We start from the raw sequence: 25,275 nt of genomic DNA, 5'->3' as shown, positions 1-25,275 counted from the left end.
TATGTTTGAAAATATGACACGCACCCTACCAAAAATGTTTTATTTTGTTTCTGTTAGCTGTTGTTCAGTCATCATTCCATCTGTCTTCTACACCTCTTCTAAAACCTTTATCTTCTTTCTCCATTCCACACATAATTCTATAAACTACTATCATATCATCTCTTACTTGCCTTTTTTCTAAATTAAAAGTCCAAAATGCTGCAACCTTTATTCATAGGGGAGCCCCTGTACCCCCTTGGTCATTTTGGTTGTCCTTTGCTCCCTAATCCAAAATTTTAAGGGGAGAATAGCTTCTCATCTGGCCAGTGCAAGAGGCTTTGCTAATAGCGCTTTCAGATTCATTCACACAGTTTATAAGTACTCCCAAGCTTAGAAGAAAAGCAGCCAACTGGAATATGGCCGTAAACTGTTAATGAATTTATGAAAGGTGTGCCTGTTTACCTCATTAGAGAGGTGTGAATTCTCCTTTCTTTCAGGGGCATTTTTCAGTTCACATCTTCTGCAAAAATATTCAGGAAAAACAACACCCTCCCCCTTTTGAACCAGCCCTGTAGAAGCCATAGCCGCTGAAATGACTAAAGCACGACTTTTTTCTTTCGCTGGGATTTTTGTACAGTTGGGTTGGCAGCCCTGTATATCTTTAATGGCCATGCTACCTAGAGCTGCCGTTGTTGCTATTAGCAGCAGGTATTCTGCTCTCATACCGGTTACCGGTTTTATTCTTTTGTTTTTCACCTCAGATGGTGCCTTTCTTTTGGCTGTTTAATGGCAACTTTGCTACAGAACTCTATGGGGCAACCTATCCCCGAACACTTCTTTAGCCCTGTGCAGGGACATCTAAGAGCTTTTCTCCCTGAGTTCCCAGCAGGAGTTTCCTACTTGCTTTGTATGTTCCAGCTAACACAAATGTACTTAGGTCCTGACTCCATTGCTAGGAGCCAGTCTAATGAGCTGTCACATGGAGACGCTAATGGCAAGGCAGACTGATGTCCTTTGCCTGTTTGCATGATCCCACCTTTAGAGTCCACATAATGTTGCAGGTCTTAGACTCTAACTTTAGTATATTTGTTATATTTTAAAGTATATTATATATGTTGTTTGCATTCAAAGGTACCATATCTTTCCATGTATAACACACTCTCGTGTATAAGACACCCCCTCTTTTTTGGGACTAAAAATTGAGAAAATGGGGGGAAATTGCCCAGTGTTGTTGAGCTTTTTTTTCAGGGAGCGGAATGCACAGACTCATTGAGCTTTGGGGGGGAGGAGGTTGCTGAAGATTGCTCACCCACGAAGCTACCAAACGTCTGAACTCTTGCCAAGAGCAAGCACCAATCAGCCGCCCTATTGCCGCAGCTGCCAACTGCCAGAGGACCTTGATACACCCACCAATAACCCACAAAAAGGCAACTGACAATCTCCTACTCACTGCAGCCACCAATCGCCCATCCCAACTCTCCACTATCCGTGTATAAGACAAGCCCCAATTTTTAGCATAATTTTTAAATAAAACAACAATGTCTTATACATGGAAAAATATGGTATCTTCTTGCATGTGCTATCAGATCCATTGTGACATAGCTCCGTGTCCACAACTTAATGAGCTCAAGGCTGCCATTTTTCAAATGCTCATGAGATCTGAATAGGTTTTGTTACTTCCAAGCTGTACATACACTGGTTTTTCTCCTCCTCTAATTGCCCTTTATTCATGTTACATTTAGCAAGTCGCTATGTGCTCAGACTGCTTCAGTCTGTGGTTTGGGTTCCAATCTGCTTTGTTTTCCCTATTCACCCGCATGGCAAGTTTTCGGTGGGGAGGGAGAAACTATAACTTTTTTACCATTTGGAAAATCTGCAGGAAAAGCTTTGCCATGCTTCTTGGTAATACTGGAAGCCTGTGGTGAGGTGTGCTTGTGTTGTATGTGTTTTGGATGTGTATCCATCCATGTCACATCAGATGTACACTTCCTCAAACTGGCACAAAGCAGATGTGGGAAGAAATGTGACATGAATGGCCTTCCATTTCACCACAAACTTCCAATGCTAATTAATGGCAATAAATGAACTCGTGCTAATTTGAGGGCAGCTTCTGGCTGCATAGAATATGCTCAATATTATTAATATTATCATTTATTATATTTGTATACCACTCTTCTGTTCTGTCCCTGAAGTATAGCTTTAGACACTTCACTCTTGTGAGATTCAAGGGTGTTTGGCATAAAATAGTTAAAATATTGCGGAATAAGGATGGTTGGCTATGAAAACAATCAGGACATGTGGATATTGTGATATTACGTAATGCATCTTCATGTAAGCATGACACATTGGAAACTGACTGAATTTCAGAAAGGCTTCCAGAATTTTCAGATCAGGATGTGGATTTGACAGATCTACAGTGAATGAGTAGAATTCTGAACCACTCTCAACTGACCATTTCATCTGCTAACTGTCTCAAAAGAGTTGTGCTCCTTTCCCATTATATAGGTAAAGCTCATGTAGTAGAATCATAAATATTGTGTAGGAAACCAGAAATATAATAAACACCCATTTTATCTACCATGATAGCAGATATTCCAATATACTAGGGGTATGCAGTGACCACCAGATTCAACTTCTGTCTGCATTTGTAGTGTTTGGAAACAAAATGACCTGTTTCAGGGCTGCTGTGTGTCATTCCAATTCAATTTGTTATTCAGGTCCTAAATTGATGTGTTAACCCCAAAAAAGAGAACAGTAGCATGTGCCTCCTCATTTCTTACTACAGCTGGTTAGCCATCTCATAGCGGTTGGCCAACTGTGGAATGAGTCATGCAACCATTTTTTTTGAAGTGATGGAGGCATCACAAAGTGACTCTCAACCTCAATATACAAGTAGTAAAATAGCCTTTTTTAAAAAGGATATTCCACATGACCAAATCACTACTTGCCACCCTCTGATAAATTGCTGAGCACATTTCAGAACTTAAAATCCAAATCCTTTTTGTGTTTAGACAATCAGGTTGCCTATTCCAGGGCTGCTGAAAAACTGCACTTTGGGCATCTCTTGGATTTTCATATCAGGCAATATATGCAGCCAAAGGCATAGAAGTGGAATTCTCATATATCCAGGAATTGGGCAACAGTTTCCTCTCTTTGTGCCAGATCACTGATATGTGAAAAATAAGCCCTGAGGTCCAATTCAGAATCCTTTTCTGTTCAGCATGCAGTGGGAACTCTGGAAGAAAGCTCATTTGAGATGAGTCATTTGACATCCAAATGGGAATTCTGCAAGACAGATTAATTTTCCTTGAAAATTTCACACCATCCCTGGTTCCATTTCACATTTAGTGATCAGGTTTCTGATTGCAGATGAGTCTCGTTTAAATCTTACACTGCTCCTTATGCTACATGACAACATCAGCACTGTTGTTTCAACATATAATTGGCTATGCTGAATAGATGTTTTAATGGTGAAACTAAAATCTGATATTATCACAATCATATTGTGATCATGGTGTTTGCTTTTATTAGTCTGGTTTAGCATTTTCTTTCACTATTGTTACGAATTTTGAAGTCTTTTCATTTCTTTCATTTTGGTGAAGCAGCACCCTCTCTGCATCTGTTGAATTGTGAAGAATGTGGATACATTAACCTAGAAAATGTCTACCTTTCTAACATTATGACAAGTATTTGTAAATGCTTCAAATTCCCAAATTCTCACTTTTCAGATCTACTGAAATTCTAACTTTTAGGCTTCTGCACTACCAAAAATTTGGAAATTCTCTTGTCAAACAGCTCAATCTCATCTTTCCTATTTCTGCCTTTCCTTTAAATTCATTTCATTCATTGCATGAATAGGCTAGTCTTTCCAACGATCAAGACATATGGCAGTTGTAGTCCGAAACATCTAGAGGTAACAGTTTAGGGAAATCTGGAATAAAGTGTTTACACGTGTGTTTCCTGAGCTCTGTACTAGTAATAGGAACCCTCCATTTGAAATAACAGCTCTACCAAGATTCATGCAGTTTTTATGTGGTCAAAAATGAGTTCCATATATGCAAGAGAATCAGCTTTTCATTGATCCACATTGAGACCAAGGTGACCATAGTGGCTAGGAGGGTGTGTTTCCAGCTACAGCACTTCGCCAGCTAAAGCTTTTCCTGCATAGGGATCCATACTTTGGCAACTTCCATATTAGACTGTTGCAATACTTTTTAGGTGGGGATTGCCTTTGAATATCATTCAGACCCTGCAAATAGTGCAGAATGCTAGTCACAAAGTTTTAAGGACATAGTTGAAGGGAAAATAAGCTATGATCTTCAAAAGACAATCTACCAGTGGTTGTAACTTTGTAAACCATATTAATATTTATACGACAATTTTATGTCACTTTCTAGCACTTGCAAATTTTTTTTTTAAAAAAAATCAAAATATAATGCAGGTTATCAAGTGATAAGTAGAATTGCCAAGTAGATAACCTAGCATGTGGGCATTCTGCAGGTTTAATTGCATCCATTTTACTTTATAATAAAAAGGCTGAATTTGGTGGGTGGATCCTTCAACTCTGACTGCAGCCTGCATTGCAACCCCAAGATTATCCACTCTCTCATCTATCACTGTGCCAACAGATTTAACATTTGCTTGGTTACACTGATTCCATTATACCAATATTAGTGGCTTTCTACTAATCACTATTCTTGATCAAGTATTTTCTTTCTCATTACTGTTTTATTTTTATAGTGATTCTTACATATCTGAATATGGACTTAATTTTTGCCCAACAACTCAGTCATTAAGATATTGTCCATTCAATAATACTGGCTCCATGAGCAATTACATTGCATAAGTAAAAGTCATTATGGTATCTGTGTTTTTTGTCTCAAAAGTACTGTGCATTTCTGTAGAGATGGCTATTTTTATGCCTTCGGAGCTGTATATATAACTGGTTTTGGCTACTCTATATGAAAACTTTTGAGCTATTGTTATACAACATTTGGAGAGGACATAAACTGTGTGTGAACATTTTATTGCCAGGAAGATGTGCTAAGTTATGCACTGCAGAACTATGTGTCTGAAGGCCACCTAAGGCATATTTGTACTTCCTGCTGTTGCTTTGTGTCAGAAAGTTGAAGGAGGAAATAGAAATTACTTAGGACTGCTCGGCATATTTTGGAAAAAATGAGTTCTTGTTTCCCTACCAATGTGAACCTATGGAAAACACTTTGCTGTATGGAAGGTGGTCATGTGTCTAAGCATAAACGTTTTCATTTTTGTTGGATTGTGACCCCAATTGATGCAAAACCTTGGCTAACTTTGTAAAGGAGGCTCAAACTATACTGAAAAAGGGCTGAAAGTGCCTCTTTTACCTCTCTAAATCAGTCTTTGAAAAACATGAGAACTCATTCTCAGGAATATTGAGTCTCAATCTTAATTATTTGAAAATGACTTTAAAGTGTTCATTCGAAAGGTGCTGTACCTAATAATAATAACCTCCTGCAATTTTATGAGCTGCACATCTTGGAGGCCTCTTTTCCTCCCACATATGCACATTTATTCATTTTAGGCCATATTTTACTTATTTCATGTTTTAGTTTTACCACTAAATAACGATTCAGTATTGTGTATACATATATCAAAGAAGATTTATAAGATACATTATTCATGTTCCACACGAAGCACTTGAGTCTTTAATTATAAAATAAGCCTTTTGAAAAACATAGCCTATTTGCCCTTCAGCTATGTCTACCGTGCGGAGGCATACAGGGAAAGCAGCAACATTGGAAAGTAGGTTGTAAAAACACTTCAGTAGCTGGGGAACCTAGATGTATACTGTGGGTCACATGGTGTTTGTTTCTACAATTTTAAATCATTCAGAATTGGCATCCCCATTTGTACTTTTCTAAGGGCATGTTTGCAGAGCACCAGCCATGTCTTCTTGGAAGTGTCTATGTGATTACAGCTTTGCCTCTTGTACCGCCACAGCCAGTTTGGTATGAAAGGTGTGCGTTGCATCTTAGCTGTCTGAAGGATGAAGGCAAAGGGAGTCAATTCTGGGAAGAAAGAACACATAGCAAAATATGGATTGTAGCTATGGCAACAACTTTAAAGTTACTTGACATGGAAAAGTAAAAATGTACTGATGTGCGCATAAGAAGAGCCTTGTTGGAATGGTTTGAAGGACTGTCTAGTCCAGCATTCTGTTCTCACAGTAGCCAACCAAATCCCTATGGGAGTCTGCAGGCAGGATGTGAATGCAACAGTACTCTTCCCACTTGCTATTCCCAGTGAATGGTAGACAGTGACACAGTGCTGCTGACAAAACAAGAACAAAGAACTTCAAAGACTAACAATTATCCAAAACCCTGACAGGACTAATACTGTACAGAAAACAGTCCTTGATTTTGTATTCCCCAAAGAGGTTTCTGTTTTCCTGCCTTGTTTGCAGGGCACTATATAATTTCCATATGTTGGGCTTATGTTATTGTTTCAAGGTGGCCAAGGGAGGTGTGTTTCCCTCCCCACTTTCATTCATTAAAACAGTTCTCTGTTAAGTATTTATCATTCTGCAGTCTCTCCAGCTACCTGTGCTTCCTGGTCTAAAAAAGACCCATAGGAAGAGGATGCCTTCCCCTTTGATGAAGAAAGGTGAGGAGGGTGGTTACCAAATGCTTGAAACTGGTGCACTCCCTGATTTTGTTTGGAAGAAAAGTCATTTTCCTGAAAAAGAACTCAGTCTCCTTAGCTTTCTGACATTACAGGAAAGTCTATCAGAAGACACCTAGAATTTTCCAGAAGTGGAGACACTTAGGAAAGCGTAGACCACCAGAGAGGAGAATTGTAGAATGAAAAGGAGACACTTAAACATCACAAAAAAAAATCTCAGCCACTTCAAAAGCCTTCAGAATTTCAGTGAAATGTTCTAGACCCATTGATAATTTGCAAATACAATTCATTTTCTCATTAAATGGTGGTTTTAAAAATCAGATTTTATTGACACAGCACTAGTAATGAGATTGCCAATGCTGTGCTTAAGAGCTGGACTACGCAAGGAACAGAATAAGTGTAAAATCTGCATATGAAAAAGAGAACCGCACCACTTTTAACCATAGGTGCTCTTCTGCCGACTGTACTGAAATTGCCCGGCAGACCAGAGTGGAAGCTTCTGACTCCAGGTCCTACCACAAGACTCCACCTACTAGTGACCCACTGACTGAATGGTTCAAAAACTAGGCTTTTGGCAGGCAATCCCACCCTGCAATGTAACCAGTCGGAGTGGCCCCACACATCCTGGCTGCCCGGGTGATGGTGACTGACCTTTGAGGGGCCACAATCACCACCCAGCCAGTATGGGATTAGAGGCCAATTTGCCATGAAAAGTGAGGAACCTCACTGCAAGAGAGGGGGAGGGGAGAGAGAGAGAGAGAGAGAGAGAGAGAGAGAGAGAGAGAGAGAGAGAAGGAATACATTCAAACCCATGGTCCATATTAAGAAGCTCTGTTGATATTATAATTGAGAAAGAAAACAGGTAGGTTACATAAAAATAAAGTAAAATGGTTTATTCTCTAATTAAACTGAAGAGGATTCCCCACTCCAGTGTGGCCATGTGGTGCTTAGGTCCCCTTCTAGCATAGGTGCCAGGGCTAAGGGCCTCTGGGTGCCATAGCTCCCTCAACATTTTAAAGGAGGGGCTAGGTACACACAAGGTGCAGCACAGCTACCTGTGCATGGCGTGGGGTATGCATGTGCTACATCATCATGCCCCCCTGGTATACACACACTATGTCACCATGCCCCGCTATGTGAGCGAGTGACATGAGTATGCTGGAAGCATGATGCCGCAGCACACACATGCTGGGGGACGTGATGACATAGTGCGCACCTCCCCCAGTGTGTGCGTATGACCTGGTGATGGTGCGCGGCCCTGGGTCACACTTCAAAGGCAGTGTTTTGACAATCGTAACACATTCTGTACAACAGCACATCATATCCAACATGTACACAGAGGGAAATGGCCTTCTGTTACCTTTCAACCACCCAGAAAGTAAAAGAGTCTTCCAAACTATTTCTGGAAAAACAGAGCCATGAGGAGAGAATTACTGCTCAGCACACAGAAGATGTTTGAAATACGACAGCTAGGTTGCTGTTTAATGAGGAGGCTAGGACACTGCATCCGGTAATTGTGAAAAGGGGCATTTTGTTCTACACAACAGTATCTTCCATGCTTTCTCCTTATCAAATTATATGGAGGGCTTAGTATGACAAACACATAAGAAATGGGTTTCATATGTTAATTGTGTCAAGCATACTGAGATCACAAAGAACACTAAACAAAAGAATTGCTTAAAAAAAAGTTGGGATTTTGCTTTAATGGCAAAGTGGACATACTATATGAGAAAAATAAAAGACAGCAACAAGATACTTTTATGTTAAGTTGGGAACCATTTTTTGGACATTGCATAAAAGCATATTGCTTTTCCAATCAAAAGGTGGCCTTGGAATATTTTAAGATTTTACAGATGCTTTAGAGTAAATAGCATAAATAATTGACTTTATTTATACTTTTGATTTTTGTATGTCTGTGGTTTTTGTGTCTTTCCCCCTTTTATTCTGGTATTGTCAAAATAATATAATAAACGAAACAACAGGTGGAAACAAACCAGAATCAATAAGCAGTACCTAGAACATCTGCAATATATATACACACACAAAACAGCAGAGGAGCAGAGGAGCAATGAGAGAGACAACGTGATGGTGGATAAATGAAAATGACTTGTTTATCTTTAGGAAAAGGACAAGCACCATGCATACTAGAAAGTGGCTTCAGACATAGTTATGTGAAGGTAAAAACAACAAAGAGACTTGCCGCTTCATAACGACTAACAGATTAATTGTTGCATTACAGTATATGCCACAATAAATCTGTTAAAGTGCTACCAGACTCTTTGCTATTTCTGGTGCAACACACGCAATTATCCACCCTGAATTATGCACTCAAGTGTTCTGAAAGCAGCTTCAAACATTGTGCATCAGTCTGAAGCTTCCCACAGAGCACAGGCAGAAAGCATGGAACACACACCCTGTAATATATGAAAGGTCACAAACTTCCACTCTTCAGGACAGGAGAAACTGCATATTGTTGGCTGCAAAAGAGGAATAAAACGAAGCAACTTTGGAGGGAAAGAGAAAGCAGAGGTCTGAGAAAAGGAGGGTGGAATCTTGGAAATGGAGTGGAAGTCAGGGAATTCCTAGCAAGTGTCCTGTGCTTTTAAACAAGTCCATTAAAGGATGAAATTGTACCGCCAATGTACCAAAACCTGTTCTCTAATTCCTTGAGAGTTTTATTCCATCACAAAAGAGGTTTCTATTTTTCTTTGTCATTTGTGGGACAGTTTAGGATTTATTTATTTTTTAAAGAATTTCTTTAAAATTTTGATGGGTGTGGGATTCAACTTAGTTTACCTCACTGTGTTTGTGGGCTTTTCTTATTCTTCCCATAAAACATCCCCCCCCCCCCAATAAAACACTTCTTCATAATTTGAAAAGCCCTGCGGGAATTCTTCTATATGTATTTTTTGTTTAAATACTGTTATTTTTAAAAAATCCCTCTCTTCAACTAAAAAGGTTCCCATAGTATAGCAATTTACATATCACTACAAATAAGCAGACATTGCTTCGTGACACCTTCCCATGTGCCTTAATTGAAGTGAAGGAAGCCAGAGAGGGTGGGTACTGAAGATCTGAGATCGACGCACTCATCAATTTTGTTTTAAAGGAAACTATTTCCTTTCACCATTTTTTTTAAAAAATATAAATAAATAAAAAGACAAAGCCTTTCCGCAGTGAATTCTTTAAAAGAGTTTAAGAAGAAGAAGAAGAATTTTTTAAAAAAACAGAGTGCTAGTAAAAATACGAGTCAAGATAGCCAAGGGGAGAATGGCAGAGCCAAAGGCAAAAGTTACCAGCCATTTGCCCATGCAGTTTGGAAGTGAAAGGAAAGGGTGGTGTAGAATAGAAGATACCAAGAGACAGCTATGCAGGAGTAAAGTTAAGCAAGCTTGAAAGTGTAAGCTAAATAGCCCGTGTTTCTCCAGTCTCTGCAATGCAGGAGATCTGTCTCTGCACCAAAACAGGTAAGTTGCAGCAACACAAAAGAATAGGCCTGGATAGTTCCACACAACACTTTCCAGTATATAAGAGAACGCCTCTCCCTCACTGTTTTTTCTATGCTTGCACATACATAGATATGACTCTTTGAAACATGGAGAAATTTATTCTTTAACAAAGGGGTGCAAAGACTAAAAATGGCAAGAGCATCATTAGCAGCATTGTTGGGCTACTCGGAACACATCATATTGAGGAGTAAAACTTGTATATCTTTTATTAAAAAATCTGCATAAATAATTAAACATGGCTTCTGGTATAAGTTGGCCTAAATAAAGGATTTGAATGTGTTTCACCACTTACTAATCAAGCTGAGTCTTCATTCCCCTTGATGAATACAATCTCATGCACCCAGCTAAATGATACACTGTGCTTATGTAGCCATGTTTTGATTAGGCACAGATGCATTTAATTAGCAGTTTGTTTGATCAATTAGAAAATGAACCCTAAAGTCACCTACTTGCGTAGATCTGCTTTGAACAAGAATTTTAATCTTAGTGATGACTCCTAAAGAAATGAAGGGGAAAGAATATAATTAAACCATTAGCACATGGGGGGGAAGCCTTTGCTAGGTGCGAAGCAAGGAAAGCAAAAAAGCTTTAAATGCTAAACATATAGATTTCCAAACAAAGCAGAGAGTCAAGTGGCTCATGGGGTGCGCAATGGGATATGAAGCTCTAAACTGAACCCCCATCATTAGTTCTTTGAATATTCTCTCAATCAGTAATGACCGACTGTGAAATTTTCACAAGTGCTGGGAATTGATTTTCTCTCCTCCTACTGAAATCAATGGTGAAATTCCCATTGACTTCACCACTGGAGCAGAGTTAGATCAATATTTGAGTGCTCTTGAAAATACCATCTGACGTAAACATCATTATTATGTGGCTACAAAATTTATGGTGTTGCACTTTCACTTTTCATGGGTATTTGAATTATAAAGAAGTTCCAGATTACACCAAATTGTTGTTATATTTATGTATGTAGGACTTTACATAGTACCAGTATGACAGATGCCAGTCCTAAGATGCACACAATATAAAATAGACTCACTGAAACGAGACATAGGAGAGACTGGGAGGCATGGGTAGACAGGAGAAGAATGAGTGATTACTTAATTTCCAAGTACTTTAACTTAGTTACAATAGCAACTGGGAGCATGGAGACCCCCTATTCTCATCACAGAGCTACAATTTCCAGAATGGTTTAACACTCAAACCTGCTTCCCAGGAGATTCTGAAGATTGTAGCTCTCTCAGGGTAATACAATCATGCCGACAGCACTCAACACCCTTAAAAACTACAGTTCCAAGAATTCTTTAGGGGAAGCCATGACTGTTTACAACGATACGATACTGCTTTAAATATATAGTGCACATCAATCCCAGGCGGAGAAGCCTGGGAACGTGGGGTTCGGCAGAGCACCAAGAGCGCCTCCCCTACTCACAAGGAAACCCCTTTTCGGGGCTCCGGAGTGAAGTGGGGTGAGCAGCGCGGTGCTGCGAACCAATCGCTATTTCCATGGAGGGAAGCCGTGCAGCCATCGCCGGAGAGCGCTGACTTTTTCCTGATGACATTTGGACTCTAAATCAAGTACCCGTGAGTAAAAACGGAGAATTGGATTAAGAAATTTGCAAAACTTATGAATTAGGCACGAAGTGGGAAGGTTTAAACAGGAAGTCCGCCTTCCGCTTTTTGTATATAGACTGAAGCAAAGACCTTGCAACCTAATAGCCTGGAAAACTGCTTTAAAGTTGGAAATTTCCTGCATCCACAACCAATAAAACCCCCTTGGAAGCAGGAGAAAAGGGGGGGGGGAATTTGACTGTTTAATCCTGCAGGAGGAGAGTAAAGGAATTTAAGTTTCCATCGTTCCAAACCTGGGGACGGGGTGTCGGGACAGAAATTGTTTGAGACGTCCATTGATTGAAAGCAGAGTACTTTGACAGATAGTTTAAAAAAGAGAGAGAGAAACAAATAAACTTCAACGCTACTTTCTGCACTTCTGCATTTTAAAGAAACAAAGTTTTGAAATCGAAAGTAATCTCCTTTGTTGGATACATTTTAAAAATGGATACAAATAGAAATTGTGTCCCCTAGAGGGAGCCTGTCAGTTTGTGGTTGCAGTTTACTGGAGACTCTACAGCTGCGAGATTTGGATCGTGGGACCAGCCGTTTGACCTTGAACAGAAATGTGTTGGAAGGAAGGTTTGGTGTCTGCCCTTGGCATGACAAATGTTTTGCTGGAACAGCTGCATGAGAAAATGAACTTGATGCATGAAAAATTGGACTTGATGAGTGCTGTGGCCAGTGAATATGATTTAACAGAGAATAAGGATAAAGAAGTTATACAGTGATCAATTCAGGAATCTGGCTTAACAAGGCAAGTCCAAGGGCAGATGAAGAAGGAAGAGGCAGTGATTACTCCTCAAACAACACAAATGGAGAGATCCAAAGTCCTGCAGGAACAAAAGCCACTGCGTTGGAAGACTGAACTTGGAGAGTGCTGGGAAGTGTTCGGAGTCAAGGAAGCTTTTAACTCTAGTGGGACTGTGAAACAGGTGAATAACTATCTTTTGGATAAATATTTTTTGGATTACAAAGATGACGACAGGGAGTGGGACTGGGGGGAAGGGGCCAGTCTGACGAAGGAAATTGGAAACTATTACCGGATGGAACCCTCCGGAGACCCACTCCCCAAGAAACCAACAATAGACAAAGAAGTGCGTAAGCACAAACAAGAACAAGAAAATTTGCAGAAGGGGCCTAGAAGAGATTTAAGGGCCTCGGACATAAGAACACCAGATTGATGGACTGGATGTAATGGACAGAAAGGACTGACACAACCCGAAACCAGGAAGAAGGGACGTTGGATAAAAATTTGAGATATCAAGGGAAATTCTTTTGTTAATTTTGGAATTAGTGTAACATTAATGAAATATCAGGGAATATGCTGGAAAGGAACTAAATTGGCTTTAGTAGAAATGATTTAAGGAGATATGTATGAATGTGATGTAAACTTTGAAATTTTAAGATTTTTAAGATAAGATAAGGTCAAAGAGATTAAGGTAAATTGAATAACAGATTATATTAAAAGATGGAAAGGTGATGTTGAATCAATAAATAAGATAGATTGTGAAGATTAATCATTTAAATTAAAATTGAGACATGGGAAGAATTTGCTGGAATAACAAATTAAACTGGAATACAAAAAGGGAGGTGTGAGGAGGTTCAAGAAATAAGTAAATGAAAAGTGGTAATCAGAGATTTGTATTTTTTTTCTTTCTTTTTTGGCTTTTTCTTTTTGTTTTATTTTTTGCTGTATTTTTCTGTTTTTCTTGTTTCTTTTTTGTGTTTATGTATTGATGAAATTTTGAATAAATATCATTTTAAAAAAATAAATAAATATATAGTGCACATGGTGCCTTAGTTTGTACCAGAATTCACTATGATCAAGTTCCTTAAGTATCCTTAGTCACTTATTGGAATTCTCGCCTCAAGGAGGCTCACCTGGTACTACTAACTTCATTAATATAAAAACAAAAAACATTTTTTTTTCTTCCAGTAGCACCTTAAAGACCAACTAAGTTAGTTCTTGGTATGAGCTTTCGTGTGCATGCACACTTCTTCAGATACACTGAAACAGAAGTTGCCAGATCCTTCTATATAGTGAGAAGGTGGAAGGATATAGAAGGATCTGGCAACTTCTGTTTCAGTGTATCTGAAGAAGTGTGCATGCACACGAAAGCTCATACCAAGAACTAACTTAGTTGGTCTTTAAGGTGCTACTGGAAGAAAAAAAAAATTTTTTTGTTTTGACTATGGCAGACCAACACGGCTACCTATCTGTAACTTCATTAATATATTTTCAGCACTAGGCGAAAAACATTTTACTCAAGTTCCCATACCTATTAACATCTGAGGAGATTTTTTTTTTACCCCATAATTTTGTAATTGTTTGTGTAGAGTTGTATTACTATTCTGCCATTTTAGCATTCAAGACAATGTGTAGTGAATTATTGTATTAAATGACAAAATATTTATCCTACAGTATACAGGATTTAACTATAGAAGGAATTCCCCCGCCCCCCGTAGTGCCTTTCATGAGTTAAGTCCTCTTATTTTCTTCTTCTTCTTTCCTCTGTAATTTGGGCTCTGGTGTGATTATCAATTTATAGCAGTAAAACCAAAGTGTGGCAAGATTAAATCAGCTGTGCAGATACACACAAGTATTTTGTTGCAAAGCTGAGAATGAACCAGCTGGGCCCCGTTAGAAAACCATTAAAAAATCATTCCTACCTGGACACTCTTTTCTGAGGTGATGCTCACTTTTTCTTTAATAGCATTTAAGACCAGCATAGCTCCTCTTTCTCAACAAACTTTCTGCAACCCTGAAACCTTGATGCTACTAAGTTTTTTGTTGGGCTTTTTTTTTTTCCCTCGAGGAGGACAAATGTAATATTCCATACTGTTTGCCTGCACTGTTGGAGCATTTTATTAAACTGGTGTTTTTATTTTCCCTGAACGTCAAACTGGCAGCCTCTAAAATTCCCTACTCACAGGCTGTCTGCAAAAAGTGCCCTTTACTGTCGACAAAGGTGTGTCTAGAATAAGCACTTTTTCACCCTCTGTTGGGAATGGTTTCCTGCTGCCAAATTGAGGGAGCAGATGTACTTGGATCACCGATAAAAATGTGGACAGAAGAGGAAATTCTATTTTAATGGAGGAATATACAGTAGTTAAGGTATAGAATATTATGTATTTATTGATTCAGTTTATATCCACCATTCATCCTGAAAGAGCCCAGGGTAGAAAATGCAATGACAACAACAACAATTCAAAACATTCTAGAAATAGTTTGAAACATTCTTTCAGGGTTGCCAAGCACAGCATCTTTTGGCCATCAAATGCCTGATTAAACAGGGATGTTCTTACCTTCTCCTGAAAGTCAATAATGAAGGAATTCCACAAACAGGGAAGCACCACTGAAAAGGCCCTGTCATGGGTCAATTATTGGTAGGGGCACCAAAAAGGCCTCACCTGATTATTTTAGGATTCAAGAAGGTTGATACAGAGGAAGGACCTAATTTGATATATTTGTGTCATAAGCCATTTAGTGTTTTATATGGTAATACTACCACCTTGAATTAGGCCTAGTAGCTCACTGGCAGCCAGCGCAGTGCTTTAAAGACCAGCAAAACATGGTCCCATTGGGCTGCCCCACTTACTAGCCTAGCATCCACATTTATAGCAGCAGTCTTCAAGGACAGCCCCCCATATAGCAAACTTCAGTAGTCCAGGACTGTTTTGGAAGGGATATTTTATTAATAGGTTTGAATGATATTGTGAATGGTCCCAGGGCTGAGGCTGGGAATGTTAAAGGCTGAGACTGGTGAGCACCCATAAAATGCATGTGCTCAGCCTTTGGGGCCTTTTCAGAAGATAACAGAGTTGTTCTGCCTAAGTTTCTGTAATTGCAGATAGTATTAATTTTCTGGCCAGGCCTAGTATAAAAACTTTCTCTCCATGCTCCAGGTTCTGAAGTGTTGTAAACCAAGATTCTGGCACAGCTACCCATGACCCCAGCCTTGTAGACCACCACTATTAATTAGAAAGACAGAGTACATTGTATCGCAGCGCCCTTCACCTTTAAGCTAAAGCATTAATATTGGCTACAATCCAGTGCACTCCAATCCCACTGAGCACAATAGAACTTATTTATAAGCAGACATGTATAGGATATTAAGATTTCACTGTTAGTAGAGCTCAAGTCCCCTGAAGCCCGTCATCAGTTATTCTGGGACAAAATTACTGGGCTGATTTCAGAGCCTGGTCTCCTAGGCCATCAATGCAGATGCTGCAAAATGCCCAGATATGAACCAAATATATTTGTCCATGAACCAAATATATTTGGAAGGGTTTTTATAAGTAGAAATGTTTATCTATGGGAGAGATATTGGGGGACTTGGCTATAAATAGATGCCATGATTCCTACTGCATTTTTGCTCTTATAAATTTGCTCTGTCATCTCAATGACAATCCAAAGATGTACCCTCAGGTCTGAGGAATTATTATGGATTTGGACTGAATGCAAAGGAGGATGCAGGATAAATCGACATGTTAAATTGTTTCTGAAAGCTGCAACCACTAAATCAAATACTAGGTTGCTAAGGGAGATATGTTTTTCTATTGTTCACTAACCTGTAGCAAGTAAATAAGATAATAAAGAGGAAAGGGAAGCCTTAGCCACAGATGGCCTAGCAATTAAGTAGAGTGAGGTGGCTTGCCTTGGACAGCTGATTTTGGGTGTCATGAAAGGGAGCAATTTACGATTATTAAATTTTTACTGCCAGGAAGTGGTAGAGACAAGAGATTTTCTTTATTGGGTGTCAAAATAAGTTGACTGGTCTTAGTAACAGGGAATTTGATGTGGAGGGGGCATTTTCTGTTCTGTCTCAGCCAGCAACTTTTACTGGGCCAGTCTTCATCTTAGCAGATGTGTAACATGATTAGAGTGGTGAATGTTTAATGCAAATCAAATATGTACATAAAAAGTAGCCTTTGCCCGTATCTAAACAATCCAAAAGAATTTCCTCCTTTATAGTTGGCAACTTTATTGTTAGAAATTTACAATATAGTCTTAGAAGGTTACTGGCTGTTCAACGGCATAAAAATAAAATTGCATTTCTTTGTATGGCATTGTTGTAAATGGAGCGTGTTGCTATTGTTGCTTAAATGAGTCAGTGAAATTATTGTGGTGGACAGGGGTTTGAGAAGTGGCTTTTCATTGCAGGATTCTTTTTCAGTTTCTCTTTCAATTTCAGATATACAATTCAACTGATTATTTTTCCCCCTCATCTGCTAATGATAAAAAGATCTGCACTGATCAAAATTTGCCTCTTTGTATCTCTTTGATGTTCAAGTACGTTGCGTGTTTGCTCATCTTAGCATTTGTAGAGGCACAATTGAGAGTTGTTATTACTATTTTTAAGGAGGGAAAACCTGGAATCAAACTTCTTACCTGCATATAACTGTCTAGCGGTGTTTTATCTGCGCATTCCATAGCCAGCCTGCAGCTGTTGATCCTGTTGGAAGTAGGTCAGAGGAGTAACCCTTTGACTCAAAAATGCCAGTCATGTTCATTCCCCAGATATGACTCATGATCCCTGGAAGCAAATTCGACAAGCAAACTGAGGTAGAAGATGTTAGAGTTACAGGATGATTTTGGGGAATGAACATTTTAACTGAATAAACACTGTGATAAATTGGGGCATCATTTGATTGCAGATTAATCATCTTAATTAATCAAAGCTAGCCATCTTGAGATGCATATGGAGTAGACAGCAGGAGAAAGAGCATATGTCCTGTGTGGGTTGCTGTAGCAAGTCAGGGTAGAACAAAAGGGGAACCAACACAAGCTTTTGTGCCTAATGATGTTCTCTTGCAGAGTGACCCCAAGTAATGCAAAGTGTTCTTTTTGCCTGTGTTTTTGCTGACCATGCTCTCCCCAGCATATCAACTCCAAAAAGTCCTGGGATATGTATATTCCTAGGAACCTGAAATCTCTATGAACAGACAAGCACCCTGCAAAACTACACATTCACAGGCATGCTGACAAGTTTGATTTACATTCTGAGGGCAAGCAGAATCTCTTGGGGAAATGATAATTCATAATTCACCTGAGCATTAAGGGCCAGATAATTATAAAATTTAAGAAGATCACTACTTTCTCCACAACCTTAGATTATTTGATAGCCCCCTTTTCAGGATATTTTCAGGATATAGTAAAAGATTGACCCCTGACTTGGAACAGCTCCAGCCAAACTCCACATAGGCGTAATGTAAAGATAAGAGTGTTATAATTCCAGTCTCAAGCTTCTTCTTAGATTCTGACTCAGTTGAGTTCTTATACAGAGAAATTAGGTATGAGCCTTGAAACTTAATGACACCCTTAAAAAGGTAAAGGTAAAGGACCCCTGAGTGTTAAGTCCAGTCATGAATGACTCTGGGGTTGCGGCGCTCATCTCACTTTACAGGCCGAGGGAACCGGCGTTTGTCCGCAGACAGTTTTTCCAGGTCATGTGGCCAGGATGACTAAGGCGCTTCTGGTGAAACCAGAGCAGTGCACGGAAACACCATTTACCTATTTATCTATTTGCACTTTGACGTGCTTTCGAACAGCTAGGTTGGCCAGAGATGGGGCCGAGCAATGGGATTCGAACTGCCAACCTTCTGATTGGCAAACCCAAGAGCCTCAGTGGTTTAGACCACAACACCACCCGTGTCCCTTTAATGACACCCTTAGCCACTGTTAAACTAGGATTCAGGAGGTAGGACCCTCAGTGCAGACTGACTGAAGATCCACCTATATCCAAAGCCACCAAGCATGAAATCTCTTGAAGAATTGCCATGCAATATACACAAATCTCCACAGTCTTCTGGCACAGCTCCACTAGTCCTGCCAGGAAAATATTGAAGAATGATGAAGTGCCAGACTGCAGGCTAAGATGCTATTTCTTTACATTGATCAGGGAAGACATGAAACTGCATAATGTATATGACAACAGTGCCTCATACCGAATGCAAACGAACTGTGAAAAAGACTGTGAATTAAAAGTGGAGACACCATATGTACTTTTCTTTGTTTATTTGTTTGTTACACAAGAAAATCATTGGTAAAAACCAATTAAAAAGAAAATAACCCAATATAGGCAGGAGACCTGGTAAGAAGATAAAAATGACTTATTCCATGCCTGGAACTTGTTAGTCCAAGTTGGCTGCTACTTAGAGGTTCTTTATCATTCCAAACACCCTCCCTCTGTCTCTGGGCCTGCTTCCTAACTTTCCTTGGGAACTTTGATTCGTGAGCATCTTCCTACTCATTCAATTAATGTACTTATAAACCAGGGTTGCCATATTTCAGAAAGTGAAAATCCGGATGCAAAAGTTGTTGAGCTTTCTTTGCAAAATCTTAAAATATTGACATTTTTGAGCTAGTTTTAAAGGAAATTTGCCAAAATCTAGACTTCTAACATGGGTTGCCATACGTCTGGATTTTCCTGGACATTTCAGCGATTTCTGCCCAGACACTGTTTCCAACTGCCGTATTCCATCTACGTCTGGGAAATTCAGGACGTATGTCTGTCCTATTATAAACTACATTTGCCTTGTGCCTCCTTGTCAACTGTTAGTTTAGCTCATCTTCACTCTTTAGCCCTTGTGAGTTTTATGTTATGACCTGTTAGGACAGTGCAAAGAACAAGAAAGGGTAGAAGGAAGAGAGCATGCAAAAATTGCTGTTGCAAACTACAATTGATGCTACAGGAAATGGAGATGCTGTGCAATTCTTCTTACAACTGATCTGAAAATGACTCATGCTCTAGGTTTCAGTAACCTCTTTTGGGGCTTTTTGGGTTGCTAATATTGTTAGACCTGACTCTCCCAGGAAACTCAAGCCCCACTATTTTATTGATAAAATATTTGACGGTTGGGGGTTGGGGTTCTGCTCGCTCACCCCTTGTGATGTAATTTTCTCCAGAACAGATGATAAGATTGATTTTAACATGTTATTCTAGTTTCATCAACATGACACCCACAAAATATCTCAATAAATATCCCTTCAAAAATCCACAGTAAATTAGAGACCGTTGGCTCACCCTCTCCTATGATGAACATGGCTCCTTAAACATGGCCACATTTCATTGGATGCTAGAAGTGGGCACACACTCTTCTGTTTTGAGTGGTGCAATGGCCATACTGTGTTATGCCACAGTCCCACAGAACAACAGCAACAATGTAGTGCTATGCCATGCCCCATGACACTCAGTTTGTAACTGCAGCCTACAGGACTCTTTCCACATTCCAAATATGCCTCTTGCCCAAAATGCTTGATGACTCTGGTGTATATTATATCCAGTGCTATATTTTTTTGAAAAAGAGGTGCCAGAATGCATCATGAACACCTCCCTTGTTCTTTTAGAATGGCAGTGGTGCCCACCTGAGAGGTACCAAAACTGAGTTCTGGTGAGTCCAGCTGGGGAAAAGCCCTGATTATATCCCATATTCTGTGACTTTGGTAACATTCTGTGGCTTTGGTAATGTTAACGTTTTGTAAATAATACCCATTGCCAGTTTTTAATCTGAAAACAATTCATATTGTCTTATAGCTTTTAATATTTCCTCATAAACCATGCAAAATATCACCCAACTGCTTTTCTTTTTCTTTTTGCATATATTGGTATGTGAAAAGGGAAGCCCTTACCCCAGCAGTGCACCTTCTGGTATTTAAAACAATCTCTCACAGCAGGACGCAATAGCACTTGAAATGATTAAAACGAGCACTAAAATGTCATTATAGACTAATGAAATCCTGTCATCAAGCAACACAGGCAGGGCACTTCTGTCAGACTCTAGAAGTTGCAATAAAAATGAAGAAAGTGAAGTTGAAGTTTTGGATAAGGGAAGGGAACTAGGGGGAATAAGATCAACAATATTTCCCCTTCCCTTCCTCCTACTCCCACCCCCATCTACTAACACAGAATGTGCTGCTTTGTCTGAAAGAATATGTTGTCCAGCATAGTGCCCCCGAAGCAACATATTTATGGGATCCTATTCTATCTGTTCCGGAAGAAGTTTCACTCAACTTAAAGGTACTCTGCTACTTATGGATCCATTACTGACCCTTGCTTAGTTTCCCTGTATGGACAGAAATAACATGGTTTTAGTCGCCTATGCCCTGGAAATCTCTAGGTTGCCAGATTATTAACTGGGACCAGAAGATCTGAGCATTTTACACAGATTCTAGCCCAAGTGCACTGGCTGCCAATTACTTTCTGGGCTCAATTCAAAGTGCTAGTTGTGACCTCTGAAGCCGCAGGACCCCAGGACCCAAAATACTGCCTTTCCACACATGAATCAGCCTAGACACTGCAGTCATCATCAAAGGCTTCTACTTTATGCTTCTGCTGAAGCATAAAGATGGCAATAGCTCAAGAATGAAATCATAGGTTTCATGTTTTAGTTATTGGATTGTTCCTGGAAAAAAAATATCCTCATGAGCATATGTGTGAGCATATTGCACAAGTGAATGACTTCCATTTCAAACCTGTAATCTGCAGAACCAGACAGCTTCTACTCTCTTGTTAAAAAAGCAAGCAGTTCAGTTGCATAACATATCCTTGCAGCTTCATAGAATACAGCATATAACTCACATGAGCAATCTTTTGCCTGGAAAATGTGCAATGAATAGGGATGGAAGGAGCTGTCCATTTTGGTTCCCTCAGTTTCTCATTTTTTCCTATCTTAAGTTCAGTTTTCCACATTTCTGCAGCAATTTGCTCTTTTTATTTTTTAAAAAAACATGAAAATCCAGCAGCATTTGACAAAGGTACATATTTTTGCAAGTGATTTCTCCTACTATAATGCACGTTTTACGTTATTTTCAACTAATATACTCATTTTTATGCATACTTTCCCCTAACGGATGCATTTGTGCTGACACTGGTTCATTGGGGAGCTATATCTCAAAATTCAGATATGTGTGCATTTCAAAAGATGCTGGTGTTTTGGTTCTCATGTGGTTTTGGAAAGTGTAAATTTTACGGATTCACCTTTAACTGCAAACTGCATCTAATTTCTCTCCCATTTCTAACTATGAGCAAGCCTGATGAATTCTGCTTGCTTCCCTGTTATGGCAGATAAAATGAATTTGCCACGGCACAACTGCAATTAGTGAAATGCATGTGTCTGTGTTATTTCTGGAGGGGTAATAATTCCATGTTGAACTCTGAGCTCATAAATTGCTTGTCACTGTCACATAATGACAGGAAACTTTGGCGTCCCTAATTCTGCCCACCGCAAAATCTCCCTTCTACCTTCTTTCTCAGCTGTTCTGCCAGAACAAATGAGAATTCAAACAATGATGATTGGTTTCCATTGGTACGGAGCTATCCTCTGGAACATTGAGGGAAGTGATAGTTCAAGGCTGCTCCTTTTCCTCTTTTCATCATTGCCTAGTGTTGTTTTACTTTGCTCATTGCAGAGAGAAACAGATTATCCAGTGTGTGGGCTGGCAGCAGCCAGCAGGCTTTCTCATTTTTCCTGCAGTACAACCCAGTGGGGATTTCCAGCAATTTGAAACGTGTATGCATTCTGGCTGATCTGTCGTCATCGCCACCATTGCCCGCAGTGCATACCCATAAATTCCCAAGGCAGACATGCCATTACACACAATATGATTTGTACTGCAGCAGCAGCTGGTGAGATAGAGAGATCTCACAGGATGCTGCACAGGAGGAGAAATATTCCCGCACTGGATCAGTCCATTGGGCCATTAAACCTCATCCATTGCCTCTGGCAGTGGCCAATAGTGGAGGCTTCAAATGAAAACACCACAGAAAGTATTGGGCATATTGAAGAAGGTAAAAAAGGGGCTGCACTTGCTTAAACATGCCATTAACTATCAGCTTCCAAATTGCCATCCATTCACACATATGAACACATACACACATGTAGAGGACACCTGGTGTGTGTTTGAATGTTGCACTCTCAGGAATGCTGGTTCATACTATGCTTGAAGGTGCCACTGCCGTGTAAACTTGGTATACAGATTGTACATAATAGGGCAATTTCACAGTACAGTAACATGTTCTAGAGAAGCCTTTCTCAACCTGTGGGTCCCCAGATGTTGCTGAACTACAACTCCCATCACCCCTAGCTAGCAAGGCCAGAGCTCAGGGATGATGGGAGTTGGAGTCCAACAATATCTGGGGACCCACAGGTTGAGAACCGCTGGTCTAGAGGATCACTCTCTTAAGTATGTTACACCACACCCATTTTACTCTATTCCTCATATTGTATGCAACACATCAGCCGTATATCACAGCCAACCAGATGATCACATGGTGGGCTATAAAAGAGGAGACACATCAAGCAAAGCACTGAGAGACAATGCATGGCTAGAGAACTGTGTACAGTCTGGGTGTATTAGATTGATTGGGCTACTTCAGTGTTTCGTAGGTCAGTTTAAATTGAAGCCACCAGACAAGGGAGCTTGAACTTCACCAACAAAGACCAACTACCTTCTTTTTACACCCTTGAGGTTATATAAAGTGTTGGGCACATTATAATTGGATGCTACTTGCTGAGCAAAGTGTTTATTTTCTTAGTAGGTGGGAGACAGTGGATTGCACCTTTTACGAGGCCTTTATGGTAATATTATTATAGATAATCGTGCAGGAGAAACCACTCAAATGCAGCAATTAATGTCCAATTTGCTTTTCAGCAGCCCAAGGCTGAACTGCTGTGGTTGTAATCCAGTTTAATGACTGCTTTAGGGGGAAAAAATGTCATCTGATAGATGTTTTGCTTTTATAATGGGCATCTTTGCAATCTTCCCAGTTGCCATCACTTAGCGCAACTAAATGAGCACATTAAAGGGAGGCAGAATGATGCACAACTATGGAAAACTGTAGCTGAACTGAGGAGTTATTTTTAGCAAGGAGATACTGATGACTAGTGGTGAGAGCAAGAGTTGCCTTCAGGAAAGTTAGGATTTAGAATTCATTATTGCCTGTGAATTATAGACAACATCTTTAGCCCTTCAGAACTGATAGATTATTTTTCTGCATGCTGCCTTGATTTCTAAGGCTAGTAAAGGAGGATTACTTCTTTGGGACATTGGCCTACTAATCAACAGTAGTGAACGCTTTCATTAAAGTGTACTGCTTCATAGCTAATTCCTTTCCTCCACTGATTTGATATTTTTGAGCATCCTTTATGCAGACAAAGGTTTAGACCAGAGACAAGCATGCTGATGAATGAATAGCCTTTTGCCAATAGTTTATGTGAGCACAGCTCAACTATTTTAGGTGGCACAAGCTCAAGCTTGCTTATACTGATAGCTCATAGACCTGGTGGGCTACAAAACTGCAACACTACAAAGCTCCAAATAGTCTGGGTTGTTCTGTGCTGGGCTGAGCAAGAGTAAGGCTCAACAAGAAGCTATTACCTGGACAGAACTATCTGAAGCAGATTATCAAGCAGCAAAGGTAAACAAAGTACAGTGGTACCTCAGGTTACAGATGCTTCAGGTTACGGACTCCACTAACCCAGAAATAGTACCTCGGGTTAAGAACTTTGCTTCAGGATGAGAACAGAAATCGTGCAGCGGCAGCAGTGGGAATCCCCATTAGCTAAAGTGGTACCTCAGGTTAAGAACAGTTTCAGGTTAAGAACGGACCTCCAGAACGAATTAAGTACTTAACCCGAGGTACCACTGTATCCATATCTACTACTACAGTGTTCAAAAATACAGTATGTTGTTACCACAGCTAACCCACAAATTGTTACTATGTTGCCATCTTACCAATGAAACAAGATGAATGCATATATCAACAGGAAACATATTGTTGCACAGGGACACTTGAAGATCCAAGAAGAATATCATTGTTCTGTTGATTGTGACTGTTGCCTAGCCAATCCAGCAATGTTGAACTCTCTGTCCATCAGCTGATGGTAATTAGGTTACTCCACCTCTGCATTCTGCAGGGATTGGCTGTGTAACCACAATCCCCATGGCAACTGCCAATCCAGCCAGATCTCTACCTGCCCCACACCTGTCAAGGCAGGAGGTTAAGGTAAGCAGTCTCATGGGCCAAGCTGGAATCTGTGCTGTGCTGGATTTGGCCTATAGGCCAGAGCTACCCTACCCCTAGCATATAGAGAAGAGTTTTCATGATTCCTATATTGTATCACATAACACCAGAAGGCTAATGAAAGTGGACTAAAGAATATATTTGCCAATGTGGGTTGAGTTAAATGCATGGCAATAGTTCCACAACTTGGAATATACTTATAAACAGGATTCCATGGCATATAAAGCCTCTACTTTGCTTAAGCCAAGCAGGTATATGTCTGGTCAGTGCCTAGATAGGAGGTTGCTGGGAAGCACATGAATACTGCTTTGGGTCCAAGAGAGAGTAAACAGTGACATGTAAATGTAAGAAATAAAAACTATTTCAGTAAATATGAAAGTCTATGGATCTGGTGTCTGGGTTCTTCTCATATTGCTGCTTTGGTTGTGAACACCATTAGATGATGCCTCTTTGTTAATGGAAAGTTCCAGCCAGCATTCCCT

The 25,275-nt window shown here is 39.8% G+C and overlaps 1 protein-coding gene and 1 long non-coding RNA gene across 6 annotated transcripts in view; one reads left to right on the top strand and one right to left on the bottom strand.

Annotated features, from left to right (window-relative positions):
- Positions 1–25,275, top strand: part of LRRC4C (leucine rich repeat containing 4C) — a 611,872-nt gene that overhangs the window by 546,827 nt on the left and 39,770 nt on the right. The gene's annotated exons all lie outside the window — the stretch shown is intronic.
- Positions 5,649–24,660, bottom strand: LOC310757815. Its single transcript, XR_014545488.1, has 4 exons — positions 24,505–24,660; positions 17,161–17,305; positions 10,601–10,647; positions 5,649–6,029 (listed from the first exon to the last, which is right to left on the bottom strand). It is a non-coding gene; the product is annotated as an uncharacterized lncRNA (long non-coding RNA).

Source organism: Podarcis filfolensis, assembly GCF_964270895.1.
Source record: "Podarcis filfolensis genome assembly, chromosome: 1".
In the NCBI taxonomy this organism is placed as follows: Eukaryota; Metazoa; Chordata; class Lepidosauria; order Squamata; family Lacertidae; genus Podarcis; species Podarcis filfolensis.
Note: the sequence above shows the minus strand (reverse complement) of the source record. Positions and strands in the feature narration are given on the sequence as shown.